The sequence below is a fragment of the Pleurodeles waltl genome, chromosome 6 (assembly GCF_031143425.1).
Source record: "Pleurodeles waltl isolate 20211129_DDA chromosome 6, aPleWal1.hap1.20221129, whole genome shotgun sequence".
Taxonomy (NCBI): Eukaryota; Metazoa; Chordata; class Amphibia; order Caudata; family Salamandridae; genus Pleurodeles; species Pleurodeles waltl.
The window spans coordinates 1,120,638,006-1,120,664,943 of record NC_090445.1 but is presented as its reverse complement, the minus strand read 5'-3'; the positions used below and the strand labels follow the sequence as shown (position 1 = coordinate 1,120,664,943).

Sequence of the window (26,938 nt, the reverse complement as noted above, 5' to 3'; positions counted from 1 at the left end):
GCCAAACAGACCACCTGGACATTCATCGAATGATAATTTTTACGGTTCCTGTACACCTGCTCATCGTCTTTTGGGGGAACCAAAGCCACATGGGTATCATCAATGGCACCAATGATATTGGGAATGTGTCCAAGGGCATAGAAATCACCCTTCACTGTAGGCAAGTCACCCACCTCAGGGAAAATGATGTTGCTCCGCATGTATTTCATCAGGGCAGACAACACTCTGGACAACACCTTTGAAAACATAGGCTGAGACATCCCAGATGAAATGGCCACGGTAGTTTGAAATGATCCACTTGCCAAAAAATGCAGTACTGACAGCACCTGCACTAGAGGCGGAATCCCTGTGGGTTGGCGGATGGGTGACATCAGGTCTGGCTCCAGCTGGGCACACAGTTCCTGTATAGTGGCACGGTTGAGTCTGTAGGTGAGTATGACGTGTCTTTCTTCCATTGTCGACAGGTCCACCAGCGGTCTGTACACGGGACGATTCCTCCGTCTCCTCGCAAGTCCCAGCGGACGATGCCTAGGAAGGACAACATGGAGCACAGAGTCAAGCAACCCACAGGTAAGTGCCCACAGCATGCCCAGTACACGAATCTCTCGGGATTGAATGGCTAGTATGATTGTCGGTGCAAGGCCTAGCCATGTGTGACGCAGTCGGAATTAAGCCATGTGGGCCCTTGAAATGGCGGCTGCCTGACCTGTGAAGTGTGACAATGTGAAGTGAGGTCATTGCGCAAGCGTGGCACACCGTAGGGGTAGGCGGTCGCAGTCCGCGGCGCAAAGCCGCATTGGACAACATTGAACCCTATGGGTTTCAGGAGCCAATGGCGGTGAGCGCCGGCAGTCGCGGTACGCACCGCCGCGGCACGCACCGCCGCGGCGGTAACCGCCATTTTGTCTCTGCTTGATCACACGAGACCTGAGCATCCACAGGAGAGGACCTATACTGCAAGTGCTGCTGTGACCTCGGTCTGGAAGTGACAATGGCTGCTGCGACTGGGGAAAGGGCCCCCGCCTTCAGTTCCGAGGAGTTGGAGAAGCTCGTGGACGGGGTCCTCCCCCAGTATGCGCTACTCTACGGGCCTCCAGACCAACAGGTGAGAACACGGGGGGCAATGCATAGTGCCCAATGCCTGGGCTGAGTGGGGAGGATGTTCGATGGAGGGGAGGGCAGCGAATGACGAATGCATGGCACGACAGATGAGAGCATGTGCCACATGGCAAGGTTGGGGAGGGGGGGCCACTCACATCGAGCATGCAGAAAAGTGATGATGTTTCTCTTCCCCCCCTGTACATGTCACATAGGTCAGTGCCCATCAGAAGATTGACATTTGGCGTGCCATCGCCAAGGACGTCCGGGCCCTGGGGGTCCACACCAGAAGGGGCACCCACTGCCGTAAGAGGTGGGAGGACATCCGCCGCGGGAGCAGGAAGACCGCGGAGGCTCTGCTGGGGATGGCCTCCCAACCTAGGAGGGGTGCCAGTCGTACCTTGACCCCCCAAATGTCCCGGATCCTGGCGGTGGCCTACCCCGATTTAGATGGGCGCTTGAGGACATCACAGCAGACACAAGGGGGTGAGTACCAGCACATTTAGCTATTTTGCGCGCAGTGGAGGTGCCTGGGTGGGGGAGGAGGGCTGTGGGTATCCCTAGGCCAAGGCGATTTCTGTAGGATAGGCCCGTCCATGAAGTATGGTCCTGTGCCCCCACCCCCCACCTCTGTAGGGTGCCTAGTGACGCGATTCATGGACCAGTGTATACTGTGTGGGCAGTTGTCGCCCATAGGCTTGTAGGGCATGTCCCAGTGAATGAGTAGTGTACCCCAAGTGCGCAGCGTAGTGCAGGGGGCTTCTGTGTCTGTCCTCTTCGCCAACGGTGTCCCCAATGCATGCACTCAAATTGTCTTTATGTTTTCCACCCCCCCCATTTTCTTTGTTTTTCTGTGAATGTGTGCATTAGCATCATCAGGTGGAGGAGAAGTGGCATCGGCGCAAGAGGGAGCTGCATCTCACATGGCCCCGGAGGGCCATGCAACGGACTCCGACATGACCAGTGAGACGGAGGGCGAGGGGGGCTCCACCACGGGGACCCGTGGAGACGGCAGCGATACCGACACGTCCTCGGAAGGGAGCTCCCTTGCGGTGGCGGCAACATCCATGCCCACCGATCCTTCAGGTACATCCGCCACCCAGCGCACCAGCTCCGCCCTCCCAGCAGCCCCTCGGCCTTCGGCCCGTGCCCGCAAGGCCAGGAAGCCGGCCATCTCCTTCGCCCCAGGCACCTCAGGCCCTGCCCCAGTCACCCCTGCTGCCCTCAGTGAGGAGGTCATTGACCTCCTGAGGACCATCATTGTTGGGCAGTCTACCCTTTTGAATGTAATCCAGGGTGTGGAGAGGGAGGTGCATCAAAGCAATGCATACCTGGAGGGCCTTCATTCGGGTCAGGCTGCCCATCAACGATCGTTCAACGCTCTGGCCTCAGCACTGACGGCAGCGATTGTCCCTGTCTCCAGCCTCGCTATTCTGACTCCCTCCACCCAGTCCCACTCCCCTGTTCCTCTGCCTATCCCATCCACACCTACAGACCAGCCTGCACACACCTCAACACCCAAGGGCAGCTCATCCAGACATAAGCCCCACAGGACACACAAGCATTCACCCAAGCAACATCCAGATGCAGACATGCCAACAGCCACTACCTCCTCTGTGTCCCCCACCTCCTCGTCTCCCTCCTCCCTCCCTGTGACGTCTCCACACACACCTGCAAGCACACCACCATCAGCCATTGCACCCATCACCAGCACACCCTCCACACCAGTCCGCACACGTGCAGTCACCACCCCCACTGCCATGTACACGTCCCCTGTGTCCTCTCCCAGTGTGTCTGTCACCCCCGCTTCCCAACCACACAAACGCAGGCAGGCAGGCACCCAAACAACAGCCATCCACCTCACGTCAGCCTCCTGCCCAAGCACCTGCACCCAAAGACAGCACACTTGACTCTCCTACAACCACATCCTCTTCCTCCACTCCCATACCCACTCCAGCCACCCTTCCCATGGCTCCAAAGAAAGTTTTCCTCTCTAAAGTGGACCTCTTTTCCTCACCTGACCCACCCCCTCCATTCCGTAAGAGTTCCACAAACACCTCAGCCACCACCAGCCCAGCAACTCCAAAGAACGTCGTGCCTGGTTTTTGGAGTCCGCCCTTTCATTGGGCTGGGACATCGTCCAGCAGCAAAGGCACAGCCAGCCCCCCCCCCTGGGAAGAGGACCAAAAAACTGAAGGGTAGGCGCGACAGGCCTGATACGCCTGCCCCCAAGGAGGGTAGCCTTGCACCGTCACCTGCCACATCGGGTAAGGGAGCCAAGGGCCACGGACAGTCTGCCAAGGAGGGCAAGGGCAGCAAGGAGCAAAAGGCAGGGAGCAGCCGACCTGGCCATGAGGGCCCCACCAGCACCATTCCGGGGGTATCGAAGGAGAGCCAGGGCCCCAGGACTCCATCACAGGAGGGCCCCGCAACTGAAAGGTCCGATGCAGACTGAGCGGCAAGTATTGGCCAGGTGTGGTTCACTGGAAACACAAGACAGGCACCGCTGAACAGGGCCCCGCCGTGAGGAGCACCGCTGAACAGGGCCCCGCCGTGAGGAGCACTGCTGAACAGGGCCCTGCCGTGAGGAGCACCGCTGAACAGGGCCCCGCCGTAACCAGATTCGCTGAACAGGGCCCCGCCATGAGAAGCACCGCTGAACAGGGCCCCGCCGTGAGAAGCACCGCTGAACAGGGCCCGGCCGTGAGAAGCACCGCTGAACAGGGCCCCGCCGTGAGGAGCACCGCTGAACAGGCCCCCGCCGTGAGGAGCACCGCTGAACAGGGCCCCGCCGTGAGGAGCACCGCTGAACAGGGCCCCGCCGTGAGAAGCACCGCTGAACAGGGCCCCGCCGTGACCAGAACCGCTGAACAGGGCCCCGCCGTGAGAAGCACCGCTGAACAGTGCCCCGCCGTGAGGAGCACCGCTGAACAGGGCCCCGCCGTGAGGAGCACCGCTGAACAGGGCCCTTCCTGTCAAGCACCGCTCCGCTGGGCCCTTCATCTCAAGCACCGCTCCGCTGGGCCCTTCCTGTCAAGCACCGCTCCGCTGGGCCCTTCATCTCAAGCACCGCTCCGCTGGGCCCCGCCGTCTCAAGCACCGCTCCGCTGGGCCCCACCGTCTCAAGCACCGCTCCGCTGGGCCCTTCCTGTCAAGCACCGCTCCGCTGGGCCCTTCATCTCAAGCACCGCTCCGCTGGGCCCTTCATCTCAAGCACCGCTCCGCTGGGCCCTTCCTGTCAAGCACCGCTCCGCTGGGCCCTTCATCTCAAGCACCGCTCCGCTGGGCCCTTCCTGTCAAGCACCGCTCCGCTGGGCCCTTCATCTCAAGCACCGCTCCGTTGGGCCCTTCCTGTCAAGCACCGCTCCGCTGGGCCCTTTATCTCAAGCACCGGTCCGCTGGGCCCTTCCTGTCAAGCACCGCTCCGCTGGGCCCTTCATCTCAAGCACCGCTCCGCTGGGCCCTTCCTGTCAAGCACCGCTCCGCTGGGCCCTTCCTGTCAAGCACCGCTCCGCTGGGCCCTTCATCTCAAGCACCGCTCCGCTGGGCCCTTCCTGTCAAGCACCGCTCCGCTGGGCCCTTCATCTCAAGCACCGCTCTGCTGGGCCCTTCCTGTCAAGCACCGCTCCGCTGGGCCCTTCCTGTCAAGCACCGCTCCGCTGGGCCCTTCCTGTCAGGCACCGCTCCGCTGGGCCCTTCATCTCAAGCACCGCTCCGCTGGGCCCTTCATCTCAAGCACCGCTCCGCTGGGCCCTTCGTCTCAAGCACCGCTGGCCCATTGGCAGTCCCGGTTCTGTGTCGGGCAGGCCTTCACGACGCACTCTGCCCACCATACCTCCTCCATGACCAGTGGTCTCTGTAATCCACCTGATGGACTGTGGCTTTGCACTCCCCAGGATGGCACAGTGGGCGATCCACCCACTGTAGAGACTTGTGAGACTGTGGCTTTGCACTCCCCAGGATGGCACAGTGGGCAACCCACCCACTGTAGAGACTTGTGAGACTGTGGCTTTGCACTCCCCAGGATGGCACAGTGGGCAACCCACCCACTGTAGAGACTTGTGAGACTGTGGCTTTGCACTCCCCAGGATGGCACAGTGGGCATGGAGGCCCTTCGTGGATCTGGCGTCGTGGACTCATGTGGCTGAGGTGCCCCCCCTTCCTTTCCCCATGAGATGCCTGTCTTTTTATTTTAGTGATGCCCCAGCAGTGTTCTCTCCAATGGACTCGATCTCGTGTGTGGGCTTTGCCCATGTGCTGCTGCACATTGGCCCACGGACATTTGGACTTTGAATGACTGGGCCGGACTTTTGCTACTTGTATGGATAGAATTCTAGATGTGTATTCATTCTTCATATATTGCTAAGGTCGTTATACTTTATTGTTGCAATAATATGGTTCTACTTTTACATTCATTGCCTTTTGTCTTTGTTTTTTGGGGGGGGGTTGGGGGTGTCACTCTGACTTTTTTATCTGCATAGGTGTGTAGGTATTTCGGTGGGGGTGGGTGTGTGGCGTATGTGTTTGCCCGTAACCTTTCCTCCTCCCCCTCCCCTGTGTTGTAGGTGCACTACTCACCGTTGTCGTCTGCGGCGAGGTTCGTGATCCTGGAAGAAGAGCAGGAAGGCAATGGCTGGGAGGATGTGGAGTTCGGGTTTCATGCTGTTCCGATTCCGCGTGGAGTGTGTCGAGGTAAGCGTTTTCCATTGGAGATGTCTGTTTCCGCCGTGTTTTTATCGGCGGGCTCCCGCCCCGGAAAAGGTGGCGGATTGGTGGGTCGTGATAGGGTGGGCGGTACATTGTCTGCCGCCTGCCTGTTGACGGTGACCGCCGCGCTGTTTGTTTGTACCGCCGTGGCGGTCGGAGTGTTAAAGCGGCGGCCTGTGTTGGCGGTTCCCGCCAGGGTCAGAATTCATATTTTTAGGCCGCCAGCCTGTTGGCGGGTTGGCCGCCGCTTTTACACTGACCGCCAGGGTCAGAATGACCCCCATAGTGTTCCTGTAGATCAGAGCAGGAGGGGTTGCCACCTACTGAGAGTGGTGGGGCGAGCAAATGGGTGAGTGTTGGTGCCCGCACATGCTCTACATATAAGGAGATGGGACATATAATAAATATAATAAAAGATAACTTACCTTATTTTCAAGTTGCTGACTGACTCATCCTCCACGCTCCTGTTTCCTTCTTCACTCCAGTTTCCTTCTTGCTCCTGCCTCCATCGCAGACCCCATCCATATCCCTTAAGTAATCCTGGTGCTGCCTTCATGTTGTTAACCAGACTGAGAGAAGCACCAGTATAGGAGAGAGTGTCTTCTCTCTGTGTACCTGAGGACACTGGAAGCCCGTGCTTGCTCTCAACCCAGCTGTCCAAGACACGGCATTCACCCTGTCCACGAATCTCCACCGTAGCTCCATCTTCCTGACAATGGATATTTGCTGTACCTGTGCTCCAAACAGCTGTGGCTCTACCCTGACTATTTCCTCCACCATGGCCCACAACTCTTCATCTGTGAAACGGGAATGCCTTAGTGAGGACATGGGTGTTGTGTGGTGTGTGTTGTGCAGAGGGTGTTGAGTAATGTGGTGGGCTGTGGGATGTGTGGTGTGTGACGGATGGCTGGGAGTTAGTGGTGTGTGTAGTTGTGACTGTGATTTGCAAGTCTGTCTCTTGGCTATTTTCCGTGTTTGTAAAGGGTTGTGGGTAAGGTGTGTGTGTGTTTTATAGTGCTGATGGTGGGTGAGTGAGGTGTGTGTGTTAGTGTCAGGTGTGTTATTTTGGTATTGGCCATGGTTGTGTTGTTTTGTATTTGGGTAGCCAGTCTGACCGAGCAGGTGTGTACCGCCAATGGTTTACCACCGTTGAATATCTGCCATGGTGATTCGTGCGTCATAATGTGGTGGGCGTTGTTTTGTTGGTGTAACAGTATGAGTGCTCGTACGAACACTTTACCACTTACCTTTAGTCAGGTGGATTTGTTTTTGTGGCAGTATTTTGTCGGTTTAGTGTGTGTGTTTCATAATATGGCGAATGGATGTTCGCCTCAGTGACGGTATCTTGGTGGTCGTCACCGCAGTGGTGAGCGGGATTTATCGCCAATGTCATAATGAGGGCTTCTTTGTCCTCTGAAGCTTGGAGCTTTTCAGGAAAAGAGATTGGACTCATTAAAGGAGTTAAGCCTATCAATATTATAGTGAAACTGAATGCTGACTACCAGAGAACTCCACCATAGAACACAACACCAGAAACAGTTGCAGGGATCACCCCTTTGATAGATTCACTGATGGAACAGGGAATCCTAGGAGAGACAATGGGAAGTCCATGTAACTCTCTCACTGCGGGACTACCGAAGCCCAATGGAAAGTACTGCATAATCCAGGACCTTAGAAAGGTGAATGAGACATTAGTTCCACGTTGCCCTGTGGTACCGAATCCAGCAGTGATTTTAATTCAAGTTCCTTGTGAAGCAGCGTGGTTCACCGTGAGTGATTTGTGGCAAACATTCTTTTCCATACCATTGCATGAGGAAGGCCAGTATTACTTTGATTTTCAGTTTGGCAATCGTGCTTTGGCATGGTGCCAAGTCCCACTAGGGTATTTCTAGAGCCAATCTATTTTTAACCAGATGTTTAAAAAGAATCTGGAGTCTCTTAAAATGCCATACCGTTCATTCTTGGTCCAGTACGTTGATGACCTACTAATGGCATCAAACCCTCAAGAAGTCTGTAGGAGAGATACTATTGCCCTGTTGAACCACTTAGCTGTGAATGGACATACAGTTTCTTCAATTAGGTTGCAGTACTGTCAGAAAGAAGTCTTGTACTTAGGACACCACATTGAGAAAGGTGCAAGGAAGGTGTTGTAAGAAAGAATCTCAGCAGTTCTGAAAATGTATCCTACAAAGACTCAGAAAGAAGTTCAGATTTTCTTGTGAACGATTGACTACTGTTGCCATTGGATTCCAAAGTTTTCCCTCTTAGCCAAGCTTTTACAGAGGCTGACACACAAATATGTATCTGATCCAGTACCATTGGATGACAATTGCAAATGTGCCTTCACAGAGGCGAGAGAAAATGCAACCCTTAATTATAGTAACACAATGAAAGGAACTACAAAAAAAACTCCATGGTTTAGAAAAAATAGAGAATATTTATCTGAATAAAACAAGACCAAAATTACAAAATCAAATAAGTAGATCTTAAGATATGCAGGCCCATATTTATACTTTTTGACGCAAAACTGCGCCAACGCAGTTTTGCGTCAAAAAAATTAGCGCCGGCTAACGCCATTCTGAAGCGCCATGCGGGCGCCGTATTTATTGAATGACGTTAGCCGGCGTTAGCCGCCGGCGCTGTCTGGTGTGCGTTAAAAAAAACGACGTACACCAGGCAGCGCCGGCGTAGGGGGAAAATGGCGTATGGGCGTCCACAAATGGTGCAAGTCAGGCTGAGGCAAAAAAATCGCCACAACCCGATTTGCGCAATTTTTTTACGACACCCATCCCCCATTGAAATGACTCCTGTCTTAGCAAAGACAGGAGTCATGCCCCCTTGCCCAATGGCCATGCCCAGGGGACTTCTGTCCCCTGGGCATGGTCATTGGGCATAGTGGCATGTAGGGGGGCACAAATCAGGCCCCCCTATGCCACAAAAAACAATTAAAAAAAATACCTACCTGGACTTACCTTAATGTCCCTGGGGTGGGTCCCTCCATCCTTGGGTGTCCTCCTGGGGTGGGCAAGGGTGGCAGGGGGTGTCCCTGGGGGCAGGGGAGGGCGCCTCTGGGCTCATTCTGAGCCCACAGGTCCCTTAACGCCTGCCCTGACCCAGGCGCTAAAATCCGGCGCTAATGCGGGTTTTTTAGACCCGCCCACTCCCGGGCGTCATTTTTGCCCAGGAGTATAAATCCGACGCATATGCATCGGAGTCATTTTTTAAGACGGGAACGCCTACCTTGCATATCATTAACGCAAGGAAGGTGTTCACGCCAAAAAATGACGCTAACTCCATGAACTTTGGCGCTAGACGCGTCTAACGGCAAAGTATAAATATGGAGTTAGTTTTGCGTCGAATTTGTGTCGAAAAAAACGACGCTAATTCGGCGCAAACGGAGTATAAATATGCCCCGCAATTTTAAAGAGTTAGGTGAAAATAGTGCATAGAAGCGCCAAGTATATGTTCAACTTTTTAAATAAACTGCACCATGCCCTTGGGGCTAGCTAAGGCCTACCTTAGGGTGACGTATATGTAATAAAAAGGAGGTTTGGGCCTGGCAAGTGGGTTTCACTTTCCAGGTCAAAATGGTTTAAAACCGCTCACACAGGTTCTGCAGTGGCAGGCCCGAGACATCTTTGAAAGACAACTGTAGTGGGTGGCACAATCAGTGCTGCAGGCCCACTAGTAGCCTTAAATTTCTAGGCCCTGGGCACATGCAGTGCACTTTACTAGGCTCTTACAAGTAAATTAAATATGCTGATTGAGGAGAAACCAATGTTATCTTGTTTTAGAGTACAGAGAACCTGCACCTTAGCACTGGTGAGCAGTGGGAAAGTGCCCAGAATCCTAAAACCAACAAAAACAAGGTCAGAAAACAAAGAGGAGAAAAGCAAAAAGTCTGGGGATGTCCCTGCAGAAAGTGACATTTCCACCACTTTGCATTGCTGTGAGAGGGAGGGAGGGATGCGCTCTCAGTTTTGACTCAGACACATGGAAGTGCAAGCTTACCTGTGGCTTATTTTTCGACACACTTGATCTGTGGCTTTGGCATTGCTTGGCTTTCTTACGGCAGTTGCTGCTGTGAGTGTCAGCAAAGAACAGTGCAATAGCATTGTAATGGGTTATCCTTTGAATGTTTTTGTGCCTCATTCCGTGGACCTATTGTTAACCAGCACCAAAATTCAGCATTTTACAAAAGCACGTATGACCGACTATGAGCAGCCAATGCTCACTTTGCAGAATGTAGGGCCATATGTATGAAAACTGGAGATTGCAACTCGCAAATTGCGATTTTTAAGAAATCGCTATTTCCGAGTCGCAATTGGCCATGTAACAAAATTGCGAATTGGAAATAGCGATTTCTTAAAAATCGCTATTTGTGGTTTGCGAGGCCCGTTTACCGAATCGCAATTTGCATTATCGCAAATTGCGATTTTTTTGCGATTCTGTTAAAAATCGTAAAATGCGAGTAACTTTGAGAATGTACACCTGGAGGAGCCTGATGACATCACCAGCAGGAAATGAGTCATCCCAGGCAGTTTCAGGTGCCACACCCAAACCAGCATCCTAAGAGAGAGCAGCCCAGCCACACAGAGCAGCACTCATAAGGAGCAAGAACACCTGAGCCAGGATGGAGACCCCAGCCCAACACAGGAGAAGGCTGAAAGGAAGCGCAAGCTGAAATTCAGTGAACAGGAGCTTGAGGTTCTAACTGAGGAGATGGTGAGGAGCCATGACCGCCTGTTTGGAAAAAGCTCACTCCAGGTGCCTGAGAGTGAAAAGAGGAGATTATGGCTGGACATTCAGTCCAAAATCTGCGCCATTGGAGTGGCGCAGCGTTCCATCGAAGAAATTTAAAAAAGGTGGTACAACCTGCGCTCCCGTGCAAAGGAGAGGGTGGCAAGGAGACTTGCGGAGGCCAGAGGTACAGGTGGCAGACCACCAACAGAAGCACCATCAACACCATTGGAGGACCTGGTGGAGTCCACACTCCTCCCTGAAGCTGTGGCTGGGGTCACAGACATCGACACCTCCGGCACACTGAGTACCAGCCAAGGTAGGCGAATATTGTATATGTATATGCACAAAAGCCCCTTAGGAATTACCATGTAATGTGAAGCAGTGTGTGAAGTAGTCCAGTCCACATCTTAGAAGCAGCACAACAATGCATTATGGGAGTGGCAGTCCACAAACTAGTACTGAAAGTAGCACAACAATGTAATTAAGCATAGTGACACCCAGAGTAACACAACACACACAACACCGTGTAGAGCAGTACCTGTACCTTTATTGCCATTGTCTGACAGATAATGTAACATACAGAACTGACATGCTGCATATTATTGTTGCAGGTGGGCCAGGCCCAGCAGCCACACCATCTCCATGTGTAGGAGAGACGGACACCCATCAGCCCTCAGATACAAACACCAGTGGGTCCCTCCACATGTCGACTGTCCGACGCAGGCCCAGGGCACTGCCACTGCCATAGCTCAGCGACGACTCTGATGAGCAGCAGGATGGGCAAAGCACACAGTCAGCACCAGACAGGCACAGCCAGATTCTGGAGGGCAGGGGTCAGCCAACCACAGCACCACGCAGGATTGCTACGGGGTCCCGGGCACAACATCATGAGGAATGTGAGGGTCCCTCCTTATTCGGGGGCCTTGAAGCTGCTATGTTGCAGCAGCAGCATCTGCAAAATAAGCGGATCCTTAGTTTAGACCGAAACCTGCGCAAACACAACCGCAACATGATGGGCCTGCATCGCCAACTGGATGCACTCAATGGCAATATTGTACAGCTGCGTGAGGGACAGGTGCAGGCTTCAGAGGACACCAGGGACCTTACAAGTGCTGTCCGTGACCTCTGCCAGGAGCTGCGCCATGAGAGGGTTAGCCGGCGCAGACAGGAGCACAGATTCCAGACAATGTTTGGAAGCTACTTGAAGGTCCTCTAACAGGATGGCAAATTCCACTGCATTGATCGCCCGCCGTGCAGTGGTGTGGCAAGTGGAGGCTGCACATAGCAGCAGGGACGTTGTCCAGGGACTTGTTCAGATCACGAATGTGATAGAACACATAATGGGACAAAGATCAGCCACTCCAAGTGAGGTAGCACTGGGGGACACTGAGGACAGTTCCAGCCTCAGCAGTGTTGCCGTACCAGCAGCAGACACCAGACGGCGCAGTGCCAGGCACAGCACTGCCACTGAAGGTGACAATAGAGGTGCCAGTGACGTAACTGGGCACCCGAGTGGTGTGCGTGGGAGAAAAAAATGACTCTTGCTGCCATTAGACTGCCGTTGCCACTATGAGGAAATAGTGCATGACTCTGGTCATTAGATTTTTTGCGTTTGTCACATCACCTGTTTCATTTATTACTCACTCATACATTACCTGACGTAAGGTAATACATTTATATCACTACAGGTACAGTTATCAGTGGATTTGTGTCATTCATACTCATGTCTGAAATGGTTGTGTGTGATGTCAGCACGCCTCCGCCTTACCTCTGCTACACTGGTCCTGTCTGCTGGCTGTAGAGGTGGTATGGGATCGTCATCCTCATCTGATTCAGTGTTACTGATTTCTATAGGTATGCCCCTGGTTGTAGTTATATTGTGAAAGATTGCACAAGTAGCCACTATTCTACATGTAGTCTCTGGACTGTACTGTAGTGCCCCTCCACTTTTGTGGAGGCACCGGAAGCGACTCTTCAGCAGTCCAAATGTGCGCTCCACCACGTTGCGGGTTGCCCTGTGTGCTGCATTGTATCTCCGTTATGCTGGTGTTGTAGGATTGAGGTATGGCGTTATCATGTAGGTGCGCACTGCGTAGGCACTGTTTCCTGGAAGGAACAGAGGGTATAATGAGTAAGTGAGCCATCTGGCGTCACAACTGCATAAATGCACCAGTGTACAGAGGGACAATACCAAGTAGATATCCTTCACCAAACTCCCCAGCTAGCAGTCTTGTGTGAATGCCGCTGTGGCGAAAGATGTACGAATCATGTGTGCTCCCTGGGTACCTGGCCACGAGATCTGTTATGATATAGGAGGCATTGCATATCACCTGAATATTCATGGAATGTTGGTATTTACGGTTTCGGTACACATACTCTGTGGCTGATGCTGGACATATTGCCACATGTGTGCCATCTATGGCACCTAGGACGGGGGGAACTGTGCTATCTGGTAAAACTCTATTTTTGTCTGCTGGATTTCCTGTGGGGTGAGGGGGAATCTGATGTACTGTTGTAGTTTGCTCAGCATGGCATTGATGAAAGAATTAAAAAATCTGGAGAGGGTACTCTGTGAGACTCCTCCAGCTGCTGCTATGACCCCTTGATAGCTCCCTGAGGCGAGTAGGTGTAGGGAGCATAATACCTGCACATGGGTGGGTATGCTATGAGTCCTTAGTGTTCTGCGCTGCAGTATAGGTTGTAGTTCAGCTATCAGGTCAAGTATCGTGGCTGAGTTCAACCTATACCTCTCATATATTTCCCCCTCTGTCAGGTCAAAAAGTGTAATGCGCACTCTGAAAATGCGCTCCTGTCTCCTCCTCCCTCTCCTCAAACCTGCCAAGATCCTCATCCTTCTTGCCATGACGTAGAGTGCAGCCATTGTGGAAAAGTGTCTGAGGCTTTCTGGGCCTCTTTATATAGGTTGCACCTGGTTACCACCTGGTTTCAGTTCATGGTATTTTGCATGTGCAAAATGCCATTCTGCGAAAAATCGCAATTTGCGATTTTTTGATGCATTGAATTGCGACTTGGATTTTGCAAATCACATTTTGCGCCTCGCAATTTCCTACTGGAAATACCGAATCGCAAAATGCGACTCGCAAAACCAGCTCGCAACGCAAAAAATCGCAAAAATTGCGATTTCTTATTTTTGGTCTGCGAATGCCTTTCGTGCATCGCAGGCCACGTTTTTGCACTCGCAAAAGGCCGATTTTTGCGATTCGCACCGTTTGCGAGTGCAAAAACTTTTCATACATCTGCCCCTAATTCTTAAACACTGTAATACCTTAAATCCTACTACCTTGATGCTTAGACCTGTGAATGATAAAAATCAAATGATGATGGTAATGTTGAATTTGAGCAGGACTGTTTCATTGTTACTGAAATGTGTACCAGGCCAAGAGCTGACATTCAAGATATTGCCCTAAGTGAAAATGATTATGTGTTGTTTGTTGATGGTTCCTGTTTAAGAGACAATGGCCGTGCCCTAACAGCTGATTATTTATTTTGCTCTCAGGTGTAGTCAAAGCCATCTGTCTTCAAAGAGTCTTTTCTGCCTAAGTAGCTGAATTAGTTGTTCTTACATGAGCATGCTGTGTTTCAGAACAGCTGAATGTGGCAACGTTCACTGATAGTATAGCTTTGATGTTGTTCATGACTTTAGACAGTTATGGTCACAGAGAGACTGTTTAACCTCTTCACCAATCCGTAATGGGGATGAAGTTTATAAACAATTTAATGTATTACATTTGCCTGCCTAAAATTACAGCAGTAAAGTGCTCTGCACACCGAAATGCCACTGATTATGTAATTCTCTGCAAAATCTATGCCGATGAGGTGGCAGGATACTTTGCCCTAAAATGTGACACCTTTAATGGGGAATACTCAGATGAGTCAAATGATGAGATGAGTCACAATCCTCTGGTAACTGCAACAGATAGCTGGGTCGAAGTTAAAATATTACAGGAAGAAGTGTCAGAGGAAGAACAGCAAGGTTGGATTAGTGCAGGTTGTGTAAAGAGAGATGAAGATATTTGGGTTTCAAGTGATGGAAGAGTAGTGATGCCTAATGCTTGTTACTACCAATGGCTAGGCATTACCATGGTCCGTCACATATTGGTCATGATGCCATGATTAGAATGATCAGACAAACTTGGTACAACCCCAAGTTCAAATTGATGGCAGAGGCTTTGTGTCACAGGTGTGTCACATATCAGCAAATGAATGCAGGCAAATATATAGCACTCACACTAAGGCACATAGGCAGATCAGGAGGTCCTTTCAACAGGATGCAAATTGATTTTATTTAGCTCCCCGCATGCAATGGACTGATATAAATCTTGGTTCTTGTTTGCATTTTCATCTGTTGGGTTGTGGCTTACCTGACAAGGAGAAATGACAGTCTGGTAGCAAAGCTGTTGCTTAAGGAGCTGATTCCAAGGTTCAGCCTTAAGACCGAAGGACATACTTCAGCAGTGAAGTCCTGAAATTGTTAGGTGTGGTATTGCAAGTTGAGCAAAGATTACATTGCAGTTACAGGCCTGAGGCTCCTGGATTGATGGAGTAGGTTAACAGAAATTTGAAGTCCAGATTGACCAAAGTATGTGCCTCCACCTCATTGAAATAGCCTGATGCGTTGCCTTTTGTTTTGATGAGTTTGTGCAGTACTTCAGACAGAAATACTGGCCTTTACCCACATGAAATCATCATGGGGCGTGCATATGAGATTGTACCTACAGATCTGCTTGTGAACATCACAGGTGACATAGTACTGGATTATTGCAAAGAACTAGCTGATGTGGTTTGTTCTGGGTATCATCAGGATGGAGCAGCTACAGTTCAGCCACAGCAGGGGCTCTACTATGACTTGTGCCCAGGTGACTATGTCATGGTGAAATAACATGTGAGGAAGTCTGGCTTAAAACCGGGTTGGTAGAGCCCACACCAGGTCGTGCTTGTGACCACAATGGCTGTGAAGCACGCTGGTCTCTCTAATTGGGTACATGGGAGCCACACTCGCAAAGTATCAGGTCCCCTTGAGAACACAGCACCTGTCCCTGAAGAGTAAGAGGGATCAGGTTATTCAAGCTTTTAGGGATGTGCAAGTAGCTGACACTGCACAATTGCGGTCTGGGGAGGGTCTGAGCGAGTCAACAGCAGGGTTGAGACAGAATCAGTTGGCTCTGCAAAGCTCAGATGTTGACAAATGACCTAGGACTGTAGCAGAAAGAGTTGTACGGGGAGACAAATGGTCACAAGAGAAAGGTGTGCCAGTGGTTCAAGTTCCCCCAACAATAATAGACGAAACTGGTGCAGAGTGACAGTGATACTGATAAACCAGTAACTCGAAGAACAAAGAGAAAGAGAATTCTTAGTCAAAAGTATGCAGCACCTAAATGGACAGACATACTTTGCAGCAAATGACTGGGATAAGAAATTTACAACATTTTGTGCTAACAGTATGTAACCAGTTCAGTATTCTTGAATTCGTTTTTGTGGCAGAACTTAACTTTGAAACCGAGACATTATACCCTGGATGTGATTATTGGTGATATTTGAAATCAGTGCTATCAGTGCTTTTACTAGGGACATTTGAATATTTATTAGAAGCTTTTTGAACATTTGCTAGAGAAAAACTTGATAAACTTTCTAGAGGATCAAGAAGACTTTTGCAACTAACTTTTGAACTTTAAAGAAAAAAGAGAAAATGGTTCTTTGTTTCAGTTTTACTTTTCTTGATATTTGCCTGCTCAAAATTAAAAAAGGACTGAAAGAGATATTTGATATTTTTGGTGCCACTAATTGTATTTTTAAATTTTTTGTATAATGTTTAGTCATTTTACTTTCTCTTTCCTCCCTTTGCTTTCACTTATTTCAGCTCCTTGAACAACTTATAGAGACCAACTGCAATTAGTGCACGCAAAGCTATTATCAATTTAGGCCTCACAACATTACTAACACGTCCTTTTCTAAACGTCCAAACCATTTTCCAACTGCTGAAAAATCACTACCTATTGCTTACAGGCACCTGTTGCTTCTAACTCCTCCAGGTTCTTTTTCAGGCTGTCATATTAGGAACATACTTTCTCAGCTCTTTACTATTGCCTGGAATGTGCGTGCAGACCGTTGAACTTGCAACATTCTGTAAACTCCGCCCTCTATCACAAGATGGATGTCTAACAAAAGATGATTTTGTTACACCATTGATCCTACGCAACCATTTGTGTGCCTACTAACAAGAAGGCACCCTCTGTATATGTAGATAGCTTATCTAATATTTTTGACGACTTCCTTATTTTCTGACCATTCAGGATCACTCCCACAGATGTAATTATGGCACCAAAAATATCCCTGTCAATCTCTGAAGCACTGGCACCTCTTTTAATTCTGGTGTTTGATTTCACATTCCAGACAGGTCATTGAAATGTCCCACATGATGAATCTTTCCATACGTTCCTTTGGGTAACTTATAATAAACATTTGACCCCACAGATTAAATAAACACTTGATATTGTGGTTTGTGGTTTTTCTATTTGAGAGGTCCTTCATTTCCCTTTATAGCATAATTTGGACATTATTTGATTTATGTTTGGCCAATGCTGTGCCCCTCATCACATCACCTCTTTTAGAAGCCTTACCAGATTCTTGCAGCATTTTAGCAGAGGACATCAATCCTTTATAATGATCGGGTTTGGCCTGCCATGCTGTAAAACTGCAGCTTAAAAGCAGTGCTCCACTTGAAAATTAAAAAGAGAATCCACCTCATTTTAAAATCTGCCAACAATACACAACTTGCCCGGTACGCACAACGATGGCGGGGAATGCTGGCAAATCCAAAAGCAGCCCTGGAAACTGCAGGATAGTCTGGCAATCGCTTGGATAGGGAACTCGGCACGGAGATATTTGAAATGGCTGCTTTCTAGGAGACAAGGCTGCAGAGTCAATACTCATGTGCTGACTAAGGGTGGGCCAAACATATGGAGTTTCACTCCACAGAAGTCTGTGGAGTTACATAAAAATTCTGTGAGATTCCACAGATTTCCATGAGCGGGCAGAATTCCTGCACATAGCGTTTCTCACGCTGATTTTTAGCACTGGACACTTGTCCACACTGTCAAATCACTATAAACAGCACCTCACAGCACACCAGAAGGCCCTGCTTCTTTCTGCCACTTTAGTATATTATCTACTAAAGCAACAGCTTTCTCAACGTGAATGGTTGTGGCATGCCCCGACAGCCCCTGTTGAGAAATCTCATCAGGAGGCATTCTAGCCCCCGAAAATCACACTGGGAAATTCACAATTGCTAACTTAACATTGACGAGCAGAGCGCAATAAAAAACTCTGACACACAGTGGCTGTCTGAGTTTTGTCAGAACTCCGCACTCCAAGAGGAAAATAGATTTGGCAAAACTCCACGAACTTGCCTGCGGAGTAGAATTTTTCACCAACCCACAGTTGCAGCTGATTGGAACTTCGGTAGTCTCTATGGAGCCAGGGTGGAGTCTGATGCTGTGAGACTGCTACTATCTTCCACTCCTCATCCTTCTATTGGTAGTTAGCTTTGTGGCATGATAAGAGCAAAGGGGCGAGGAGAAGCCTACCTGAACAATACGTATGAATCTGGTGGCACTGTGGACAAATGGCATCTCTCCTACCATGCTGTGCTGGGCAAATGGGCCCTCTCCAATTCGGCCACATTTAAAATCTCATACTGCAATTCCTATATGGTGCGATTGCCTTCCCAGCCAACCAATGGCCCACTTTACTGCCAGTTCAGCACCTTGAGATGCCTCAGTCATCATAACTGTTGCATGATTAGGCTTCCGGGGGCTTCCTGCCTTGACACCGTGCCCTTTTATTATTGTAAATTGCCATAGCTTTGTGACTCACAGAATGATCTGGGAACAGCCAGGTGTTTTCTGTCCATACTGCAATAAACTGTCCTATTAAAAAAAAGTCTGATCAGAAGCAGAGTAAACTGATATTTAAACACTGCAGGAGCACCAGACCCCGGGCAGGTGACTTAGACACAGGCAATGAGTCTCCAGGTGGGGAAGGCAAAACTGAACTGTTGCTTCTTGACCTTTAAGCTAGCTTGCCAATAACCAATGGCCTCACAGAGAATGTGGACAGGGATAATGTAAGATTAGATGGTATGAAGTACCATATCTCTGAGTTGGAAGAGGATGGCGCCACTCTGACAACTAAAGTGCAGACACTGGTCAGAAGTTTGGTGGTGGATGAGTCAAGAATGAAGATCTTGAGGAGCAGCCTGGAGCAATAACATCAAGATTCTTGATCTGGTGGAGTCAACCCACATGACTGAAGCAGAGATATTTGTTGAAAAATTGCAGCTGGAGATGGTTGGCTGTGACAATTACACTGCTATTTTTATGATTTGGCTGTCACATAGGCCGTCATTACAACCCTGGCGGTCGGTGTTAAAGCGGCGGTAATACCGTCAACAGGCCGGCAGTAAAAAAAATGGAATCATGACCATGGCGGAAACCGACAACACAGACAGCCACTTTAACACTCCGACCACCACGGAAGTAGAAACAAACACCGCGGCGGGAACCGCCAACAGACATGCGCACAATGTACCGCCCACTGTATTACAAGGCACCAATCCTCTACCTTTTCCGGGGCGGTACCAACGCCATCAAAAGCACGGCAGAAACAGTCTTTGGGAGGGAAACCACTCACCTCTCGACACCCAACGAGGAACTAGGACACCATGGAGCCTGAGTTATGGGTGCTACCAATGTTGGTTTACCTCCTCTTCTACAAGGAGCAGCAAAGATGGCGGCGACGACCACGGTGAGTAATACACCTAGTACACGGGGGAAGAGAGTGACACACACACGCAGCCCGTAACACCCCCACCCTCACCCACAACACCATACACACAAATACATGCAGCAACATTACAGTTACACCCTGTAACCCCCAGGAAGAACGCAAGGACAAAATGAAATGATTGTAACAAGTGTAATCATAAAAAATTCAGATATGTAAACAGGTCCTTAACAGATCAGTATAAACAAGTATGTACAGCAACTACACAAGTCCGGATAGTGTTCCATTCATTGTCGTGGACCAGTGGTCCCAAAATGCATAGGCGAAGCCCACACATGATACCTGCCTCGAAACGGAGAGAACACTGCTGGGGCATCAGGTTGGAAAAAAACAGACACCTCAGGGGGAAGGGGGGGGGAGGGGCACCCCAGCCGGATGAAGGGACGATGCCACAGCTCCACGAGGGGGCTCAATGCCCACTGATTGGTCCTGGGGAGTGCAAAGCCACAGTCTCTCAAGTGGATCATTTTCTCCACTGGTTCTGAAGGGGGCTTGGTGCCCAGAGTGCTTCATCCTGCCAAGGACTGGGGTAGTGGATGCTTTTCTCCACTGGTTCTGGAGGGGGCTTTGTGCCCAGAGTGCTTCATCCTGCCAAGGACTGGGGTAGTGGATGTATCTCTCCACTGATTCTGGAGGGGGCTTTGTGCCCAGAGTGCTTCACATAGTGTGTAGCAGTTCCCATTCCCCCACATGGATGTCATAGCCACGAAAGTTCCTGGGAACAGCTAGCATGATACTCCATGGAAGCAGAGACACACTCCACCCTGCCACGATTCAGCCTGCAAACTGCTGGTACTGCCAGTGCTGGTTGTGGTGCCTCATGCACGCTGTGCCGGTCCCGGACATCTCCTGCAGCCTCGGACTACTGCCCACTGGGGATGATGTCCATGTCAGCTGTGGTGGCACAGTCTGAGTACGTCGGGGGGCAGGTGGCAGTGGTTGCGGCGGTGTCAGTGGCGGACATGCTGGCAGTGGTGCATGTGTCAGCACCTGTGGAAGGAGACACAAGGACGTCTCCTAAAGCCTCGGATGGCTGCCCACTGGGGATGATGCTGGGGACTGGAGCAGAGGCAGCAGGCGTGCAGGTGGCGGTGCAGGTGGCGGTGGTTGCGACGGTGTCCACTGTAGTACAGGTTGCTGTTCTGACCTGCAGAAGGGGAGTCAACAGTCCCTCACCCTGAGCTGCCTTCCCTTTAGCCTTGTGTCCCTTCCCCACCTTGGAAGTCGCTGCTGGGACCTTGGCACTGTCGGCTTTTATCCTGGAGGAGGCCTTGCTGCTTGGTTGGTGTGGCCTGTCCTTATGGCATGTTGTCCCCTTCTTCACCTTGGCAGGTGGCGGAATAGGGTGATCCTTGGCCTCATTAGGGCCACTGGCGCACTGGCAGCTCTGATGGGTGCAGGCCGTGATGTTACAGGACTTGCAGGGACCACAGTGCTGGAGGATTTCATGGCTGAGGTGCTGGGCTGGGATCTGGACATCCTGGCCTTAGGGGAAGGACGGGGGGAGGTGTAGGGAAGAGGTCAATGGTAGCCAGGAAAAGTTTTTTAGACACACTAGGAAGTGAAGATGGAGGGCGTTTGGGAGTGTGAGTGCCGGTGGGATGTGTGGTGCTTATGATTGCCATGTCCACTCTTGTGTGTTGATGAGTGTGCATGCTGGTCTGATGGTGTGCTTGGGATATGCAGAGGTACACGGGATTGGGTCTGGGTAGTGGAAGTTGAAGGGGGGAGGCTGCACACAGGGACAATGGCTGCCATCAGTGCTGAGACCAGAGCCTGAAATGCTCTCTGTTGGGCCGCCACGCCAGAATGAATGCTATCCAACCAATTTGTTGGTTGCAAATGCCTCTCGACACCCTGGATGGCATTCAAAATGGTTGATTGCCCAACAGTGAGGGATCTTAGAAGGTCAATAGCCTCCTCACTGAGGGCAGCAGGGAAGGCGGTGCTGGTCGGGTTGTGGCAGCTGTACCTGTTGTTGTGGTGGGCACAGAGATGCCTGCCACCGCAAGAGAGCTCCCATCAGAGGAGGAGTCGCTGTCGCTTGTGTTTCCTCCTGTCCCTGTCGTAGAGCTCCCCTCACCCTCCGTCCCACTGGTGCCTTCATACTCCGTACATTCATCGTCCAGGGCCATGTGGGTTGCAGCTCTCTCCTGCTCTGGTGCCACAGCTTCTCCACCAGATGATGCTAATGCACACAAGGACCGGGTGACAAAACAAAAAAGGGAGGAAAGGCAGAGGAGAGACATGGTCAATGGCTGCAACAACACCACCGTTGGTGGACACAACACACAGGGAGCAGCCCTATGCACTGGGCCATGCACTAACAGTTCAGGGGAAAATCACATGGCCATGGTGGACTGTGCTTATACCCATTTGATGCACACCTGGAACCCACAGGAGACTGACTATGTGTAGAGGACCACTACCACTTTTGGGGTTGAACTGGCACTGAGCCTGCCTAGCAATGGATCTACCCTGGCACGCTTGGTCTGCCCTAGGGAAAACCACAGCCCTCTTCCCACACCCAGAAAACTCATAAAGCGTGCAGCTGCATGAGACAGTACTCACCCCCTTGCAGCTGCTGTGATGCCCTCAAGCTCCCATCCAATTCTGGATATGCCACCGCGAGGATCTGGTACATCAGGGGGGTCATGGTGCGACGGGCATGCCATCCACGTTGGGAGGCCATCCCAAGCTGGGCCTCCACCATCTTCTTGGTCCAGCGGCACAGGTCCTCCCATCTTTTGCGGCAGTGGGTGCTCCGTCTATGGTAGACCCCCAGGGTCCACACTTCCTTGGCAATGGCACGCCAAATAGCCTTCTTCTGGTGGGCGCTGACCTAGAGGAAATGTAAAGTAGGAATGGCTTTTAATCCCCGTCTGGTTATTCTTACTTATTGGCCACAACCACCCACCTTGGGCCACAAACATATACACTGACCACCCTCACATGCTGGCCTCTGCCCACTCCCCACCTGTATCTTCCATCGACACCACTCCATACATTCATGTCCCATCCATCATGCTCACAGTGTACTCACCTGTTTGCCTGGTGGACCGTAGAGTTGCGTGTACTGGGGGAGGACCCCATCCACCAGTTTGTCCAACTCCTCCACAGTGAAGGCAGGGGCCCTTTCCCCAAACACTGTAGCTATTGTCGCTTCCAGACTCAGGTCACAGCAGCACTTGCAGTGTAGGTCCTCACCTGTTGAAGGTCAGGTATCAAGTGAGTGAACAGATAGAAAATGGCAGTTACGTTTGCAGAGGTGCGCACCGTCACCGCCGGCGTACATCGTCATTGGCTCCTGGAACCCATAGGGCCCAATGATAACCAATGCTGAATTGCGCCATGGTCTTCGTCCGAGTACCGAGACGCTGCACAACGCCAGCGCAGTTATCTCATTTCCCCTTGTCCCTCCTTAGAGGTCAGACAGCCGCCATTTCAAGTGGCCACATGGCAGGCAAAATAACTGCGTCACATCACTTTTGTGCTGGAATACGGACATACAGCGCTAAACACAGATTACATCACATTTGTTCTAAACACCCATGTGAAACCTATGTGGTGTATGACCCTCTGCTCACCCTTCTCGTCCATAGGGCACGTCCGCTGGGGCAGATGATGAGATGGTGTCATCCTCCGGTATACAGACCACTGGTGGACCTGTTGACAATGGAAGACAGACACATTATCATCACATACAGACTTGATCATGCCACAATCCAAGAACTGTGTGCCCAGTTGGAGCCAGACCTGATGTCAGCTATCTGCCATCCCACAGGAATACCCCCACTAGTGCAGGTCCTGTCAGTACTCCATTTCCTGGCCAGTGGGTCCTTTCAAACAACAGTGGCCATGGCATCAGGGATGTCACAGCCAATGTTCTCTAACATGTTGACAAGAGTGTTGTCTGCCCTCTATATTTGCAGGTGACTCTGGTTACCCCAACCTGTCATGGCTACTGACCCCAGTGAGGAATCCCAGGACAAGGGCAGAGGAATGCTACAATGAGGCACATGGGCGGACTAGAAGGATAATTGAACGTACTTTCGGCCTCCTGATGGCCAGGTTCTGGTGCCTCCATCTGACAGGTGGCTCCCTATACTACTCACAGAAGAAGGTGTGCCAGATCATCGTGGCATGCTGTATGTTGCACAACCTGGCTTTGCGACTCCAGGTGTCTTTTCTGCAGGAGGATGGGCCTGATAATGGTCTTGTGGCAGCAGTGGAGCCTGTGGATAGTGAAGAAGAGGAGGCAGAAGAGGAAGATATAGATAACCGAAACAATCTTGCAATACTTCCAGTGAGACACAGGTAAGAAGCTGGCACTTCTCCTCTCATATCAGACTACTGTAGGACATTGCTTGATTCTGCCTTTTTACATCTGTGTATGGACCCTGACAGTTCACTTTGGCTTTCTATTTTACAGATCTGTGTACCACTTTGTGCCTTCTGCTATGTTTACTGCTGCCCAACAAATGTCTAACATTGGTATGTAAAAATGAACATTGCCATTGCTATTTTTCTGAAACTTTGCAAAAACACTTTGTGAAAGTACAGACTGACTCCAGATGGATTTGTGATTCAAGGGTGTTTATTTCTGTGCTAATAAGTGGAGGGGGCTGTACAACGGTCTGGGGTGATGGTTGAGGAAAGTCAAGGATAGAGTTCAGTCTATTGGCATCACAGGTGCATTGTCCAAGGGGGCATGGGAAGTGGAGTAATGGTAGTTGAAAGTGGACATGGTAACAGAGTGGGACAGAAGGGTGACTATCAGGAGAGTCCTATTTCCTGGCGGGGGTCTTGGCAATGTTCTCTGTCTTGTGCCTGGATCTCAGGGACCGTTTGCAGGGTGGTTCTCCATCTGCAGGGGGTGAGGTGCTGGTGGCCTGTTGGTCCTGTGGCAGGATCTCCTGTCCACTAGCGCTGGCGGAGGTGGAGGGGTGTTCATCATTCAGGTTAGTGTCAGGGGCCCGTCGGTGTGCCACTGTATCCCTCTTGGTGTTGACGATGTCTGCCAGCACCCCTGCAGTGGTAACCAGGGTGTTGTTAATGGCCTTCAAGTCCTCCCTGATCCCCAGGTACTGTTTCTCCTGCAGCCGCTGGCGCTCCTGAAACTTGGCCAGTACTGTGCCCATGGTCTCCTGGGAATGATGGTATGCTCCCATGATGTTGGAGAGTGCCTCGTGGAGAGTGCGTTCCCTGGGCCTGTCCTCCCCCTGTCACACAGCAGTCCTCCCAGCTTCCCTGTTGTCCTCTGCCTCTGTCCCCTGAACAGTGTGTCCACTGCCACTGACCCCAGGTCCCTGATTGTCTTGGGTTAGTGGGATTGCCTGGGGTCCCTGTAGTGGTGGACACACTGCTGCTTGACGTGTCCTGGGGACAGTGGCATGGGCACGCTGGGTGGGTGCTGTGGTGGCGTTTTCTGAGGGGGGAGGTTCAGTGGTGTTTTGTGACTGTGGCAGGGGAACTGACTGTCTCGAGGTCCCTGATGGGCCGGGCTCGTCATCTTGATCCAGGCGTGCAGAGCTGCTGTCGTCACTGTGGGCCTCTTCTGTGGGGGGCCTGGATATGTCTGGCACCTCCTGTCCGGTGACGTTGGGTAGGGGTCCTGTTGTGCAGTCAATGCATAGTTATTGTATCTGTGTGTGCCCTCGTGTCCAATGTGTGAGTTACCCTCTACTCCTGCGCTTTGCTTATTGTCTTTGGCCTTATGTGATTGTTAATTTTGGGGCCAGGGTGTGTATCTGTACTGGACATGCTTTGGTGATGGGTGTCCATGCATTGGTGTGACATGCAGGGATTGGGATTGGGATGCGTGTGTTAGTGGGGTGTCTGTGGGGTGTTGGGGTGATGGGTGTGAGGGTAGGGGTAAGAGTCTGTGATGGCATGTAGGTGGGGGGGTGAAAGTATTAAAGATATGACTTACCAGAGTCCAGTCCTCCTGCTACTCATGCCAGGCCCTCAGGATGCATGATTGCCAAGACTTGCTCCTCCCATGTTGTTAGTTGTGGGGGAGGAGGTGGGGGTCCACCATCAGTCCTCTGTACAGCTACCTGGTGTCTGGATACCATGGAACGCACCTTCCTCCATAGGTCGTTCCACCTCTTCCTGATGTCATCCTGTGTTCTTGGATGCTGTCCCACTGCGTTGACCCTGTCGACAATTCTCCGCCATAGCTCCATCTTCCTTGCAATGGAGGTCTGCTGCACCTATGATCCGAATAGCTGTGGCTCTACCCACATGATTTCCTCCACCATGACTCTGAGCTCCTCCTCAGAGAACCTGGGGTGTCTTTGCGGTGCCATGATGTGGTGTGGGTGATGTGTGAGGTGCTGTCTGTTGTGATGTGTGTGGGGATGTGTTGGGGTGTGTTGTTTGAGGTGTGTAGATGTTATATGAGTGATGGTGTTGTGTTCCTGTGGAGGCTGGCATTGTGTTTGAATATCTCTCTGTCTGGACTTCATCAAAATGGGTTGTTGTAAGGGTTTGTGGGTAACGTGTATGTGTGTTTTATAGTGCTGTGGGTGTGTGGGTATGGTGTGTGTATGTGTATCATGTGTGTGCATTTTGAATTGTCCAATGTAGTGTAGTTTTGTTAGTGTGTGTGTGTATTTTTGAGCGCGGCAGTGTGTACCGCCAATGGATTACCGCGGTTGAACAACCGCCGTGTTGATTCGTGGGTTGTGATAGTGTGGGCGTAGTTCTGTTGGCGTGACAGTGTAGGTTTTGGTATCGCCAGTTTATCACTGACCTTTGGTGTGGCGGACTTGTGTGGGTGTCTGTATTGTGGCGGATTTCTAGATGTGGGTCGTAATACCTGTACCGGTATTCTGCAGCTGCCACGGTATTTTGTTTGCCGTCAGCACGGCGGTAAGTAGAATTTACCGCCAGGGTTGTAATGAGGGCCATAGTTCCTTGGCTCTGAGACCGAGGCCTCTGTGGCCGATCATTACTCGATTTCTCAATTATCGTGACAATCCTGAGGCTGGCCAGCGAAGAGGGCAGGCAGCTTGTACTTGGCGGTATCAGACTTTCCTGACTTTAACATCATGGTCCAAGAAGCTAGGAGGAAGAACACAGAATCTAAGAAACTTCTGTGCAACAAAGAGGTCATGTATGCGATGCAATACCTGGTGATGCTCCTCTTCAACACTGGAGGAAAATTGAAATTCTTCACTGATCATAGGGCCGTACTGTCCTTTGTGAAACAGTACATGGGCCAGACTAATTAGTATCCTTGCATGGCTCTCCCTCGTGTACAACTCCAGACAAGAACAGGTTTAATGATATTGAATAACAGTGACACAATTTGCAAAACTGGATCTGACTTTAATACTGTGCACTAGATATCCTAGGTGATTTACAGGATGTTCGTAAGTGCGCTCCGCTGGACACAATCTTAAATTAATTATAAACACAAGCTAATACTTTCCAAATTCTTACACAGACTGTATTACACCCCTGCTAACCGGCATAAATTTGACAGCTCCAGGTCACAAAAATGTCACCACTGTCACCAACC

The 26,938-nt window shown here is 50.8% G+C and overlaps 1 protein-coding gene across 2 annotated transcripts in view; it reads left to right on the top strand.

Moving 5' to 3' along the window:
* LOC138300660 (basic phospholipase A2-like) overlaps window positions 1-26,938 on the top strand; it is a 388,486-nt gene that overhangs the window by 79,919 nt on the left and 281,629 nt on the right. The gene's annotated exons all lie outside the window — the stretch shown is intronic.